Consider the following 13,878-nt stretch of genomic DNA (forward strand, 5'->3'; position numbering starts at 1 on the left):
CCCCACACTTATTTTCTGCCAAACATTAATCAAAAGGAATTCAATTTAAATCATGCTTTACTATGCTTTAAGAACAAGGGTAAGGATGGTCCTAATCTAGGCTAGGTGAGGGTAATGTGGGTTAACAAAGAAAAGGCTAAACAAGGCTCAATGGGGTTAAAACCTACAAAACATAATGACATAGGGGATTCACGGCTTTTTGGTTATGGTGGTGGTCACTACACAACTTTATCTTGAATATGTGTTATGCAAATCAATAACATGCTTTGAATGAAATGGGCATGAGTTCTAGCATTTGGAACTAAGTGATGAAACGCCTTCTAAGTAGCAACCAAGCAAGGAATAATGAGATCATGCAACGACTTAGAAAACAATAATGCACAGATTATAACTCTCCAAATAAACGTTTAGGCTCAAGTCTCACAAGGTTGTAGCGTTAATTCGAGTTCCTTCCTTCAAGCATGTTACAAAAACTAATTTTTTTTCTTTAAGATTGCATGTGAATTCATAAGTTATAACCACAACCAAGCATGAACAAAGAGTAAATCAAACTTTCATCCATTTTTATAACTCTCTTTAACAGCCATGTAATTACAAACCAAATCCTCATCATTGTGTTGGAAGATACCCTAAGACACAAACACACACATAAAAACAACTTGAAAACAACTCTTTTTGGGTTTTTTAAAACAATTTTTCAAATTGTTTTTGTGATTTTCGGATTTGTAAGTCAAAACACACTAAAACACACCAAAACTGCTTAAAAACACTTAAAAACAGCAAGGAACAAGTCTATAAGTAATGGGTGATAAAATCCCACGAATTTGCATCAAAAACACTTAGTTACCCCCCCCCCCCACACTTAAATCAAACATTGTCCTCAATGTTTCAAGCATAAAGTTACACAAAACACAAAGAAACCAACAAACAGCAACTTAAATAACTAAACAGGGCAGATTAGAAACAACAACAAAGAGAAGGGTTTAGGAACGCAAATCTGGAAGTGGAGTGAAAGTTTCATCGTTCCTAAGTTGACGATACTGCTCTTTAAGCTTCCCTAGGTGCCACGGCATGGAATTGATCCTTGAATGGAAGGTGATACTTGAAATGATCCGGCAATGGTTTAAATTTGAGAGTGGATGCCTGAATCATTAACAACATGTAAGTATAAAATGTAATGGAAATTGGAGTAGATGACTTACTTTTTCTCTCCGTAAAGAACTCAATGACGAACACCACTTCTTTTAAAGTTTCAAGGACTTTGAATTTGGCCAGATTTACTACGATGGTTGTGATTTGTCCCGTGTCATCAAACTCAAATTCTTTGGGCTTTGTTGTTTCAAATACGTCATCTTTGATGAATTCTTGATATTCTCCAACCACTACTTTCTCTTGAATCATTCTTCTTGGTGTACAAAGTCCTTTGAACAATTCAACACAATCTAGAACTTGCTTTGTTGCACCAAGAATTGGAATATCATTTTGCACCTTGGGAAGAGCTTCCACAATGTCTTTTTCACTCTCTTCTTGCTTGGGAATAAAAAACCTGCGAGGAAAAGGGACATTGGGTGGAATAGGGTTAGAATTAACGAAAATTGGACCCAACTTACCTGTATTGGACAGTGGTGGAGCATTGGGAGGCTGCGGCAAAGGTGGTTCTTCCCTTGCCGTGGCCTTGTCATCCTCTTCTTCTTCGAACAGCAGCTGTTCATCCTCCCCTTGGATTTGTTTGGACGTTTTTGGGCTTGTTCCAACCTCCATGCCACTTTCCAAAGTGATAGCATCATGGATTTCAAAATTATCCTTCGAATTTTCAATGGTTGAGTTGGAGAGTTCACTTTGCTCTTGAATTTGCGCCATGAACTCCATAATCTCTCCCATTTGATTCTTCAAGTTATCCACTCTTTTGTCTTGATTTTGTTGGTCCTGCACCAAAGAGGTTAGTAATTGAAAAATTTGATCATTATCCATGGACATACTTGAACTTGACTGGAATTGTTGTGGGGGAGGTTGTGGTGGCTGCATAGGTGTGGTGTAGAACTCCTCATATGGCTGCCAATATGCATCTTGTTGAGCCTCCTTGGCTTGATTTTGTGAGCCTTGCACCAAAGAATTTAATTCATTAAGAATTTGATTATAATCTATTGACGAACCAGAGTTTGATTGAGCATATTGCATAGGTCTTGAATAGAACTCCTCGTATGGCTGCCAATATCCTTCGTTTTGAGCTCGTTGAGATTTCCACCACATAGAAGTTGAATGATCACTCCAATCTCTTTGTGGACATTGATTGGCTTGATATCCTTGCCTATAAAACGCACCAAATGTAGGGACACTTTGCATTGTGGTCATTTCGGCAATCTGTGACAATTGAGAAGTAAGATTTGCTAATTGAGCTTGAATGCTAGGAAAAATCCATGTCTTACTTCTCTAGTACCTAAAATCAAAGAAAGAGAACTAAATCAAATATCAAAAGTAACACAAAACAAGGAAAACAAAACTAAGTCAGAAACTAAAACAGAAACAAACTAAACAAAAAGAAAAGAACCAAGGGATTAGCAAAGTTGCTAATCCCCGGCAACGGCGCCAAAATTTGATGCGTAAAATAACTAAACACAAAAATTAACCCTCTTGTTGACAATTGTAGTATGGATAAGTAGGGATCGTTCTTAAACCGGGGATTAGGAGGGATTGCTAAAACACTCTAAACTGACTCAAATCTGTAAAACAAAGTTTAAAATACTAAGCTAGACTCAAAGAATGCAAAACTAAACTCTAAAACATTAAAACAAACCAAAAGACTCAAAACAGCAAACAAACACTCAAAACTGCCTAAAAACCATTTTCTGGCCAGTTTTGCGACTCTAACACAACTTGGACGAATTTTGGTTTTCTAATGACCTAAAACACCTAAAAACATATTCTAAGACAAGTTCTAGTTAATATGACTCAAAGAAATAAGATGGTGTTGATTTTGGACGAAAATAAATAAAACAAAACAAGAACAAAGTAAACAGATTTTTAGACAAAGTTAAGTAAATTGATGGGATATGGGGTAACTAGGGGGATCTTCTCCACACATGAAACACTTGCATTCAAATTGATTTCCAATTGCTTCTTTCAATAAACTATGAATCTCAATGCCCTAGGTTAACTGTGATAGCACTTTTTTAACCTTCAAGTCTTCCTTACGTTACTGAATTGGATGGGAATGCACATGCAACAACTCAAAACATTCTCTAAAAGTTCCTTACGTGAAAAGCACAATAAAGATACAATCAAAGATCATTAAGCTTCATGAAAACTATAAGCATTGACGAGGCAATTGTTACTATGAAAAGCATGAAACGTTTGCCAAGAATTCACTTAACACGATCGTTTATAAGCGACCTCCACTACTTGCAAACATAAAGTTGTAACTATTAGGTGAAACTTCCTTATGTTTTAGCTTCAAATTCCTGCATGAAAACTAAGTTGGCCACCTTAATTAACACACAAAAATAAGTCATCAATCAAACGGTTAAGCAAATTGCATTCACAATTCATGAAATAACAATTAGACGTAATCAATTCATCTTGCAAGCATAATCATGGTATCGAATAACCCCCTAGCCAAAAAGGGCTTAGTTCCTCATAAACGCAAAACAAAGATACATAAATTTAGACATTGAAAACAAAGAATGAAAACACCTAGAAACGCTCCAACAATCCAACGTCTTGAATGGCAAGCACGTCCAAGGGTCTCCTTCCTTCTTTGTTGCGGCACAAGGGATGGGTGAAGGTTTTTGTGGTGATTTGTGGTGGTGGATGGATACAGGTTAGTTATGGTTAAGGGTGGAGTGCTTAGAATGGTCCGCAAGGGCCTTTATTTATAGGGGAAGGAAGGGCTACGAATTTGAAGTGGTTTTAGGGAAGGATTTATGTAGGAAAAGGAATGTGATTTTGGGTCAGAAAATAGGCAAGAAAGGTGCAGGAATTAAAGAGAAAAGGAAAGGGAAATTCGGCAGAATTTGTAGGACAGATTTAGGAATGTGTTTTGAGGCACAAAATAGGTAAGAATAGATGTAGGGTGCGGCATAGGGTTTTAGGGAAAAGGAAATACGTTTTAGGACATAAAATAGGAAGGAGAATCTCTCCCTTGTGCAGCAAGGGATGGAACAAAACAGGAATGTGGTTTAGGTGTAGAAAATAGGAAAGAAAGGTTGTGTCTTGTGCAACAAAGAACTAAAAATTAAAGGGATGATGCGGCAATATCTAGGGTAAGTTCTAGGACTTCTAGAAACATGTAATTAGGCAACCTAACATGCTTTGAAACCCTTTTGTGGCTGGAACATAGGTGAGGAAGGATTAGGAAACTTCCAAGCCAAGAATAGAAACTTTCAAGAATGGAAACCTCCAAGAATAGAAACTTTGGTTTCCAATTATGAACTCTTTGTTCTTCATTTTCATTTCTTTATTTCAATATTCATTCCTAGCCTCCTTTGATCTTCAATTTCGTCCATCCACCTTGCTCCAAGCATAAACTATCCATTCCATGCCCAAAACTGCTCCAAAAGGCTCTAAAATGCACATGTATGCATACTTTGTCCTTAAAACCTGAAATTGCACGAAAATAGCTTAAAAAAACTAAAATTACTAAGTACCAGCTACGTAAATGCAAGGAAACAAGCTAATTAAGTCACATAAATATGCTCCTATCAAAGGGCCGAACCTTAGCGGTACTGAGCAAGTCATCCATCGCATCAGTCTTAGTGCGGCAATGGATGTCAAGAGCCATATAGAGGATAGGATTTCTAAGTGCCCGTTAGAAGACCTTATGTTGCTTAATGAGGATTTGTCGAAGCTTGTTTCTGTTATTGACAACCTTAACATTGACTCTTCATCCTTGAAGATCAAGATTGCCGAGCTTATGGCCGCCTCGACTGAGTATTCTTCCTTGCGTGCCATTTCCTTGGAGAAGTTGAGTCCAGATGTTAGAGCTCATCAGCTAGCAATGATAAACTCATCACTGGCTCAAGTCCAGTCTTCTCAGCAAGCTGCTTCGGGAGATTATCAAGTTACAGAGACTTCTTTATCTTATGTCCAGGTGCGTCTAGATACGTTGGCGAGAGAGAGAGAGCAGTTGGTAATCAAAGCATCGCAACTTGAAAGTGTTCTCGCGGAGCAAGGAACTACACTTTCTCAATACCAGGAGGAGATTTCACGCCTAGAACGAGAGAAATGCATGACTATGGAGTTGCCCATCTTGTCTCCCACTGAGGCAGAGACTTTGTAGACTTTGGAAAGCTTGCTTGAAGATCGTCTTCGTAGTTTTGGGGACGTAGTTTTCAAGTAGTATCTTTTTTTTTTTTTTGTAATATGGCTTTTGAAGCCGACTCATTCTTTCAAAGAAATAAAGTATTTACATTCTTGAATTTGCTCTTCATTCTTTAAAGTGTTTTTTTTTTTAGATGGTGTGACTGTACTTGAAGTTTTGACGTTTCAAGTTGCCTACGTACCCTCTGTTGAGGAGAGATCAAGTCATAACGTAGTTCAAATGCATTTTTTTTTCTGATGATTTTACCGTACACAGTTTATGCTCTTGCGGGCTAGGAGCTTTGGTTGTCGCCTTTTAGGGGTAGTAGCGCTTCAAGAATCTTCCATTGATAGGGCCAATCTTCAAGCTGTCTTCTGCCATGATTAAGTAGGCGCCGTTGGTGTAAACCTCTTGTATTACGTATGGTCCATCCCACTTTGATGTGAAATTGCTTTTCGTCTTATGAGTTGTGATGATAGGCCTACGCAATGCGAGGACGAGATCTCCAGTTTGGAAAGACCTTGGGCGGACCTTCTTGTTGAATGCCTTGGATAGCCGTGCTTGGTAGCATTCCAAGTGTTGTTGAGTTTCGAGCCTTCTTTCATCGAGTGCTTCCAACTCTTGAAGGCGCAACTTTGCATTCTCCTTCTCAGTCAAGCCTTCTTGTATAGCCATTCTCAGTGAGGGGATTTGACTTTCGAGCGGTAGAACAGCTTCCACGCCATATACAAGAGAATAAGGCGTAGCTTGGGTAGGAGTCCTATGTGTCGTCCGATATGCCCAAAGTGCTTCACTTATTCTTTCATGCCAGTCTCTCTTTGTTCGACCGATTACCTTCTTTAAGAGATTGCATAATGTTTTGTTGAATGCTTCTGCAAGACCGTTGGCCGAGGCATGATACATGGAAGACTTGTGCTGCTTGAACTTGTATTTCTCACATAGCTCATCCACGAGTCGGTTGGAGAATTACTTTCTGTTGTCAGTGATGATGTAGCGAGGCACCCCATATCGGTGGATGATGTGCTCTTTGATGAAACGGATGACAGTTTCCTTCTTTACTTCCCTTAGGGGTATGGCTTCAGCCCATTTGGAGAAGTAATATGTTGCAGCTAGGATGTAAGCTTCTCCTACGGATGATTTCGGAGTAATTGGTCCTACGACGTCCAATCCCCATGCATCGAATGGCCATGAAGCAACTGTAGGGTGTAATGGCTCAGGTGGTTGGTGTATGAAGTTGGCGTGGAATTGGCAGGCTTGGCACCTTTTGGCATGTTCCAGGCAGTCATTCACCATGCTTGGCCAGTAGTAACCCCTTCTTTTGAGCTGGAAATGTAGCTTTGGTCCAGATTGATGCGCTCCGCATACGTCTGAGTGTGCTTCTTCCATGGCTTGATTAACTTCTTCCTCACCTAGGCATCTCAGAAGTACTCATTCGAAAGAGCGTCGGTAGAGTGTTTCTTTGTAATAGAGGAAGCGAGGTGCTCGTCGACGTATTTCGGAGTGGTGTTTAGGATCATCTGGAAGTTTTCCATGCTCTAAATAATAGATCAGCGGTTGTCTCCACTCTTCAACATCGACTGGAAGTACTAAGATGGCATTTGTATCATCTAGTAGCATTTCAGTGACGAAGGGGATCACCCATCTTTGGCAGACTGGCACGTCTGCAGCTTCATCTTCTCCTAATGTCATGCTTAAGGCTAGGTTGGCAAGAGCGTCTGCCATTTGATTTTCTTTTCTTGGCACATGCTCTCAGTCTCAAACTCTTGTAACAGTTGAGTTGCCAGCCGAAAGTATGGGATGAGATCATCTTTCCTCACCTCATATTCAGTTAAGAGTTGATTGATTATGAGCTTGGAGTCGCCAAATATCTCAAGGGCTATGATTCCCATATTGATCGCCATTTGGAGTCCGATGATTAGTGCTTGGTACTCAGCGACATTGTTGGAGCATAATTTGCTTAGTTGAAAGGAATAAGGTAATATATGCCTTTGCGGTGACATGAATACTACTTCTGCCCCTGCTCCGTCTGCTCGTGCAGATCCGTCGAAGAACATCGTCCATGTCGGGAAGATGTCGATGTAGAACACTTCCTTGTCAGGCAAGTCGTCTGAGATTTTCCAATCAGCTGGGATTGGGTGATCGGCAAGAAAGTCTGCCAGCGCTTGTCCCTTTACGTCTTTAGCTGGGATGTAGATGATCTCATATTGGTTAAGAAGCAGCGCCCATTTAGCGAGTCGCCCTGTCAAGACGGGTTTGGACATGACGTATTTGACCGGGTCAGCTTTTGCAACCAAGTGGATGGTGTAAGCATGCATGTAATGCCTGAGTTTCTGGATGGCGAACACCAAGGCAAGGCACATCTTTTCTATTGGGGAGTAGTTCAACTCGACGCCGGTGAGGGTTTGGCTGAGGTAGTAAAGCGCTCATTCTTTCTGGGATTCATTCTCTTGCGACAAGAGTGCTCCAACTGAACTTTGCTGAGCGGGGATGTACAATATGAGTGGTTTCCCGGGCACAGGCGCCCCCAAGACAGGTGGACTTGACAAATACTTTTTTATGCTTTCAAAAGCATTGTGGCATGCTTCGTCCCATACAAACGGAACATCCTTCTTCATGAGTTGGCTGAACGGTTGACAACGCCCTGCAAGGTTAGAGATGAAGCGTCTGATGAAGGCAAGCCGTCCTTGTAGACTTTTCAGCTCTTGCAGGTTTCTTGGCTTAGGCATGCTTTGAATGGCCTTGATTTTTGATTGGTCCACTTCAATACCACGGTGCTTGACAATGAAGCCGAGGAACTTTCCTGAGGTGACGCCAAACGTACATTTTAACGGGTTCATCTTGAGGTTGTATTTTCGCAGCCTTTCGAACACTACTCGCAAATCCTTCAAGTGATCTGATCTTTTCTTTGTTTTGACCACCACATCGTCCACATAACATTCTACGTTCTTGTGTAGCATGTCATTGAAGATTTTCTGCATTGCTCGTTGATATGTAGCTCCAGCGTTCTTTAGACCAAAGGGCATCACCTTGTAACAGTAGATACCTTTTGGAGTGCGGAATGCTGTTAGTTCCTCGTCTTCGAGAGCCATACGAATTTGATTGTATCCAGAAGAGCCATCCATGAATGATAGTGCCTCGTGGCCAGTGGTTGCGTCTACCATGATTTCGATGATTGGCAAGGGGAAGTCGTCCTTCGGACAAGCATCGTTGAGGTCTCGGAAGTCTACGCAAACACGTATTTGTCCAGATTTCTTAAAGACGATGACGATGTTGGAGATCCACTTGGGGTATTGCACCTTTCGAATGAATCCTGCTTCGATTAGCTTGTCAATCTCTGCCTCGATTTGTGGAATGAGCTCGAATCGATAGCGCATTTGAGTTTGCTTTATTGGTCGTGTTCCAGGCTTGACTGTAAGATGATGCACAGCAATGACAGGGTCAAGGCCGAGCATTTCTTTGTAAGTCCAGGCAAAGACGTCTTTGTACTCTGATAGCAGTCGGTAGTACTCCTCTATCTCGTCTGCTCTTAGCAGTGCACTTACAAAGATAGGTTTTTGCTCATCTTTTGTGCCCAAGTTGAGCTCCTTGAGATCATCAACCGTGGCTTGCCCCCCATCCTCAAGTTGTGGTGGTGCAACAGTGACATCTTTTTCAGGGGTCTCGTCTTTTTTGCCTTCTTGGATCGTGATGTGGAAGACATCTTGGACTTCCTCTTTAGTGTCGTCCTCTTAGGTTTGTTGGTATGCAGATTGTCCAGTATGGATGATGGTGCGCCTTCTTACTATCAGTGGTCCATTTGCGTCAACCTCCAAGATTGCTTGACGCTTCATCCTTGAAGGAATTGAGCTTCTAATATCCCCTTTTTCTGCTAGCATGTCGAGCTTTTCTTCCTTTGACGTTGTTTCCCTATTTCCAGAAAGCTTCATGTTGTCTTCAAGTCTTTCCAAAGCTGACTGACGAGGAGGAGAGCTAGCCGTGTTGCTTTGCTTATTAGGTTTTGACAACCTTTCAAAAATAGAGCTTCGGGATGTTGGCCTGTTAAGCCTCTTGAAGACGGAGGTTCGGTTTTGACCACCAATGTGATCAAGGGCTGACGTTCTAGGTCTTGAACGTTTCATCCTATCGAAGATTGGCGTTTGAGGGGCGGATTTAGGCTCATCTTGATCTTGTTCAATGCTCACACTAATGTGTTGAGTGCTAGCATTTTTCGCTTTGCTTGAAATCTTCACGGGTGCATTTGGTGTGAAGCCAAGTCCAGCTTTATTGTTGTTAATTCCGTAACCATGCTTCTTCAACTTCTTTTAAGTCTCAGTGAGGTCATGTTCTTTATTGTTGACGGTGTTTGAAACCTTTTTTCCAAGATTCGAAGAAGAAGCGAAGTCGTACCCAGCTTTTGACATGAGTTTGTAGGCGTTTGGATCAAAACCTTCTTCGGTCCTCTTGGTTGGGAGAAAGCTTGGTTCCACCCCTTTTGGTAGAGCTTTTACGAAGCCTTATGGTAATCTTGCAACCTTAGCGTTGCTTAGCTATGTCAGAGGTAACACTGCATTCGTTTTGAGCAACTTTACATTATCCATGTACCGTTGTGCATCGACTTTGCTTGCTTCGGTTTCGAATGGGGATTGACCATTCTTTCTTCTTGACATCGGGATGTATCGGAAAACGGGTGTGTTTAGTACATTTGAAGGCGTCCTACTCCCTTTGGTTGTTGCAGGTTTAGCAAGCTCATCATCGTTCTTGCTTGAAGATGACATGGCTTCTTCTTCTTGCTTCTTGGGCATGGCTTGCCACTCCTGCTTTTTAGGTGTTGCTTTACCCGTGGATTTGATCTCTTTTGGAAGAGCTTCGAGCACCATGTCTTCATCCATGTAGAACTTGGCGTCTGTGAAATGTGATTCGGCTTCGATGAATGGTTTGGTGTCGCTATAAATCACCTTCACTCATTCTCGGTAGAATTTCAAGCATTGGTGAAGGGTGGACGGTACTATTCCATTTGCATGGATCCAAAGCCTTCCTAAGAGCAAACCGTAAGAAGTTCTTGCATCAATCACGTGGAATATCGTGCTTGACTTGAGCTCACCAATAGTCATCTCCACTCGGATCATGCCCATCGCCTTTTGTCCTCCTTCATTAAAACCTTGGATTAGTAGACGACTTAAGGACAGTTCATCCGCCTTGATGCCGATTGTAGTCATTGTTGACTTTGGCATGATGTTTATAGTTGATCCACCATTCACAAGCATGCGGTTGACTTTGTGCTCCCTTACGTACCCAGAGACGAAGAGAGGACGGTTGTGAGGCTTGGATCCTAACAGCAAGTCTTCGTCGGTGAAATGGATTGTGTCCTCGATGGCACAGCATGTGGCATATTCATGTGGCCGAAGCTTGAAGCCTTCATTCTTGCTTTCTTGCATTTCGTGGTCATTGGGACTTTCCAAGACCGCTGCTAATGCTATTCGCATCTTCTTTGGTAATCGTAACGCTTCCTCAATGCTAAAGTGTGTTGGCAGACCTTCTTCGAACGTGAGAATTTTTTCTCCCTCAGTGGTGATATCTTTGCCTTTTGAAGGTTCTTCTATTTCTACTTCGACCATGTGGCATGCAGCGATAGTGCACTGTTGGAAGAAGTCATTCGGGAAGTACTCATGCAATGAGATAGGAATGCGTGGCTCTTGCTTCATAGGTTCCCCAGCATACATTGGCTTATCAACTTTTACGTTTCTTTTGGGCTTCCGACTGTTGCAGCGACGGTGCTTTCTCACATGTTCCACCTTTTGTCTTATGGCTTGTGGTTTTGGTTTCCTTGTTTTTTTGTAGGTCACCAATGTTCATCCTTCTTCATCATCGGCATGTGCATCTTGTTCGTTTGCCCCCGGTGATGGTTGCGCATAAGGTATACTGTAACTTGAGCATTGATAGGAATGGTCAGGTGCTGCTTGGAGAGGCACGGGATCGAAAGATCCAAATGCAATTGTAGTAGTATGTGTCGCGGCCATGTCTTCGAGGTTGAGCTCGATTCGCCCTTGTTGTGCTAGCTTCATGATGAGCTCTTTAAGGACGAAACATTTACCCACAGGATGGCTCACGATTCGATGGTACTTGCAGTATTTAGGATCGTTTATGCGATTCATTTCTTCAGGCCGCTTGCATTCGGGTAGCTCGATTACCTTCTTTTCTAGCAAGTCGTCTAACATTGCATCCATGTCTGAGTCAGGAAAAGGGTATACCTTATGCTCCAATTCCCTCAAGGTGCTTTTGTACCTTTCTTGGGTGCGAGGAGGCTCACTTTTCTTTATCTCCTTTGTTTTGGTTTTGGATGAGATCTTGATAGGCGTGGATGCGGTCTTAAGGGCGCAGTGCTGACGGTGAACACTTCCTTAGGGGATTTCTTCCCAGTCTTGTCTACATTTGGGGAGAACACCTTATCCTTCTTGAAGTCGGTGATCGGCTTTTTCTTCCCGTGATGGGCAATACTTAGCTCCATGTCGTGGGCATGGGTGGCTAACTCTTCAAATGTCCGTGGTTTGATGCCTTGAAGGATATAGTGTAACCCCCATTGCATGCCTTGGATGCACATCTCAATCGAAGAGAACTCCAAGAGCCTGTCCTTGCAGTCGAGGCTCAGATTGCACCATCGGTTGATGTAGTCCACGACTGGCTCATCCCTCCATTGCTTCATGCTTGTCAGCTCTAGCATGCTCACGGTGCGACGGGTGCTGTAGAAGCTGTTGAGGAATTCCCTTTCCAACTGTTCCCAGCTGTTGATGGATTCGGGCTCCAGGTCTGTGTACCACTCAAAGGCGTTTCCTTTTAACGAGCGCACAAACTGCTTGGCGAGGTAATCTCCTTCCGTCCCTGCATTGTTGCAGGTTTCGACGAAATGTGCGACATGTTGCTTCGGGTTTCCTTTTCCATCAAACTGTATGAACTTTGGTGGTTGATAACCCCTTGGCATCTTTAGGGCATCAATCTTCTTGGAGTAAGGCTTTGAGTAGAACGATGAGGTATGTGAGCTCCCTTCGTACTGCGCCTTGATGGTGTTGGCGATCATCTCTTGCAGCTGTTGGATAGAAAGATATCCCATGAGTGCCGCTGCTTGGCCTGGCTCCGGCTTCACATCGATTTTCTCCACCGGAGTCTCTTTATCCTCGTCGTTTTCCTTCTTTACTGAATCATCCCTTTGCCCGATTTTCACGTCGAGCTTTACGTCTAGTTGGTTTACTAGTGCGGCGATTTGCTGGTCCGTTTCTTCCACAATCAGTGTTAGCCTTGCGATCGCTTCATTCATATGAGCCAGCTGTTCATCGATTGAAGTCGCTCCAGTAGTCATGACTTGCATGGCTGAGTTACCGCTTGAGTCGGCATCAGAAAGCATGCAACCAGAGTACTTCATTGGGCTTTCCTTCCTTGGCGCCCTTAGCGAGGCTAGGGTGATCACGGGTTCGTGCCTCAGGTGCTCTTGTTCATTCGGCGGAGTTGATGCATGGGTGGAAGATGCGGCAGAAAGAGCTCTTGCTTTGTTTCGAGTTATGATACCCGAAGTGACACCGCATGCGGTGATGACGCTCTTGTTCCTTGCATTGGCTGCGAGAACAACTTGAGCCTTCTTTGATGCCATTTGTGCTTTTTGCGGATTCAAAGATAGAGATGAGAGGTAGAGATGGTCCCACTGGGCATGCCAAATTTGTAAACACGGAAATTCCTGCGATGAACGAGACAAGAAACACGTGTACAAAATAATATTTGTATTGATGATTTAGGGGTTACAATCTCTTCTACAAATTTAGCCTCTGATTCTATCTTTGAAATGGGTGGATTTGATGTTGTTGGTCCAAAGGGCCGTCGGGGCTTGATCTTGGGATAAACAGTTGTGCAGATTTGTTGACGTCGTGGATCCAAAGGGTCGTCAGGGCTTGATCTAGGGATGAACAAATGATGAACGATGGACATTTTCTTCAAGGGCCGTCGGGGCTTGATCTTGAATCAGCGGAAGTTCTTCAAGGGCCGTTGGGGCTTGATTTTGAATGAGGATTTGACGAAGAACGAAGAGAGCTCTCTTGATCCTTCAAGATTTGCTTGGGAGCTTTTGAGTTTCAAAGCTTCAAGGTTGTGGTATGAGGTGAATTGGTTATGAATTGGTGTCCCAAAATGAATGCCTTGGCCTCCTATTTATAGAATTCCAAGACTTGATTTTTTTGGATTTAAATAATTAGATGAAATAAATCATTTCTGCCAGGTGTTGACACGTGTCCTGTTTGATGACTTTTCCGATTTATTTTGATTTTTCCTTTAGTCACATGCTATGTGTAAAATTTATGTGACACATAAACATTGAAATTTTAATTATTGATCAACATTTATTTTACCGAAATTTCGATGTCTACAATAACATCCACATTGACACTAGCCTTGGCTAGTGAAGCTATCCGACACCTTTTTCGACTGTATACCCGTGGTGTGTGGATGTGCCATATGATAACCCACTAGGTAAGTACCAAAAACATGTCTCAAAAACTCATTAAATCTCGAAGTTCAAATGCTCAAAGCATCATCTCATAAAATCATATATTTTTCTAGTTCAA

The sequence above is a fragment of the Malus sylvestris genome, chromosome 1 (assembly GCF_916048215.2).
Source record: "Malus sylvestris chromosome 1, drMalSylv7.2, whole genome shotgun sequence".
Lineage (NCBI taxonomy): Eukaryota > Viridiplantae > Streptophyta > Magnoliopsida > Rosales > Rosaceae > Malus > Malus sylvestris.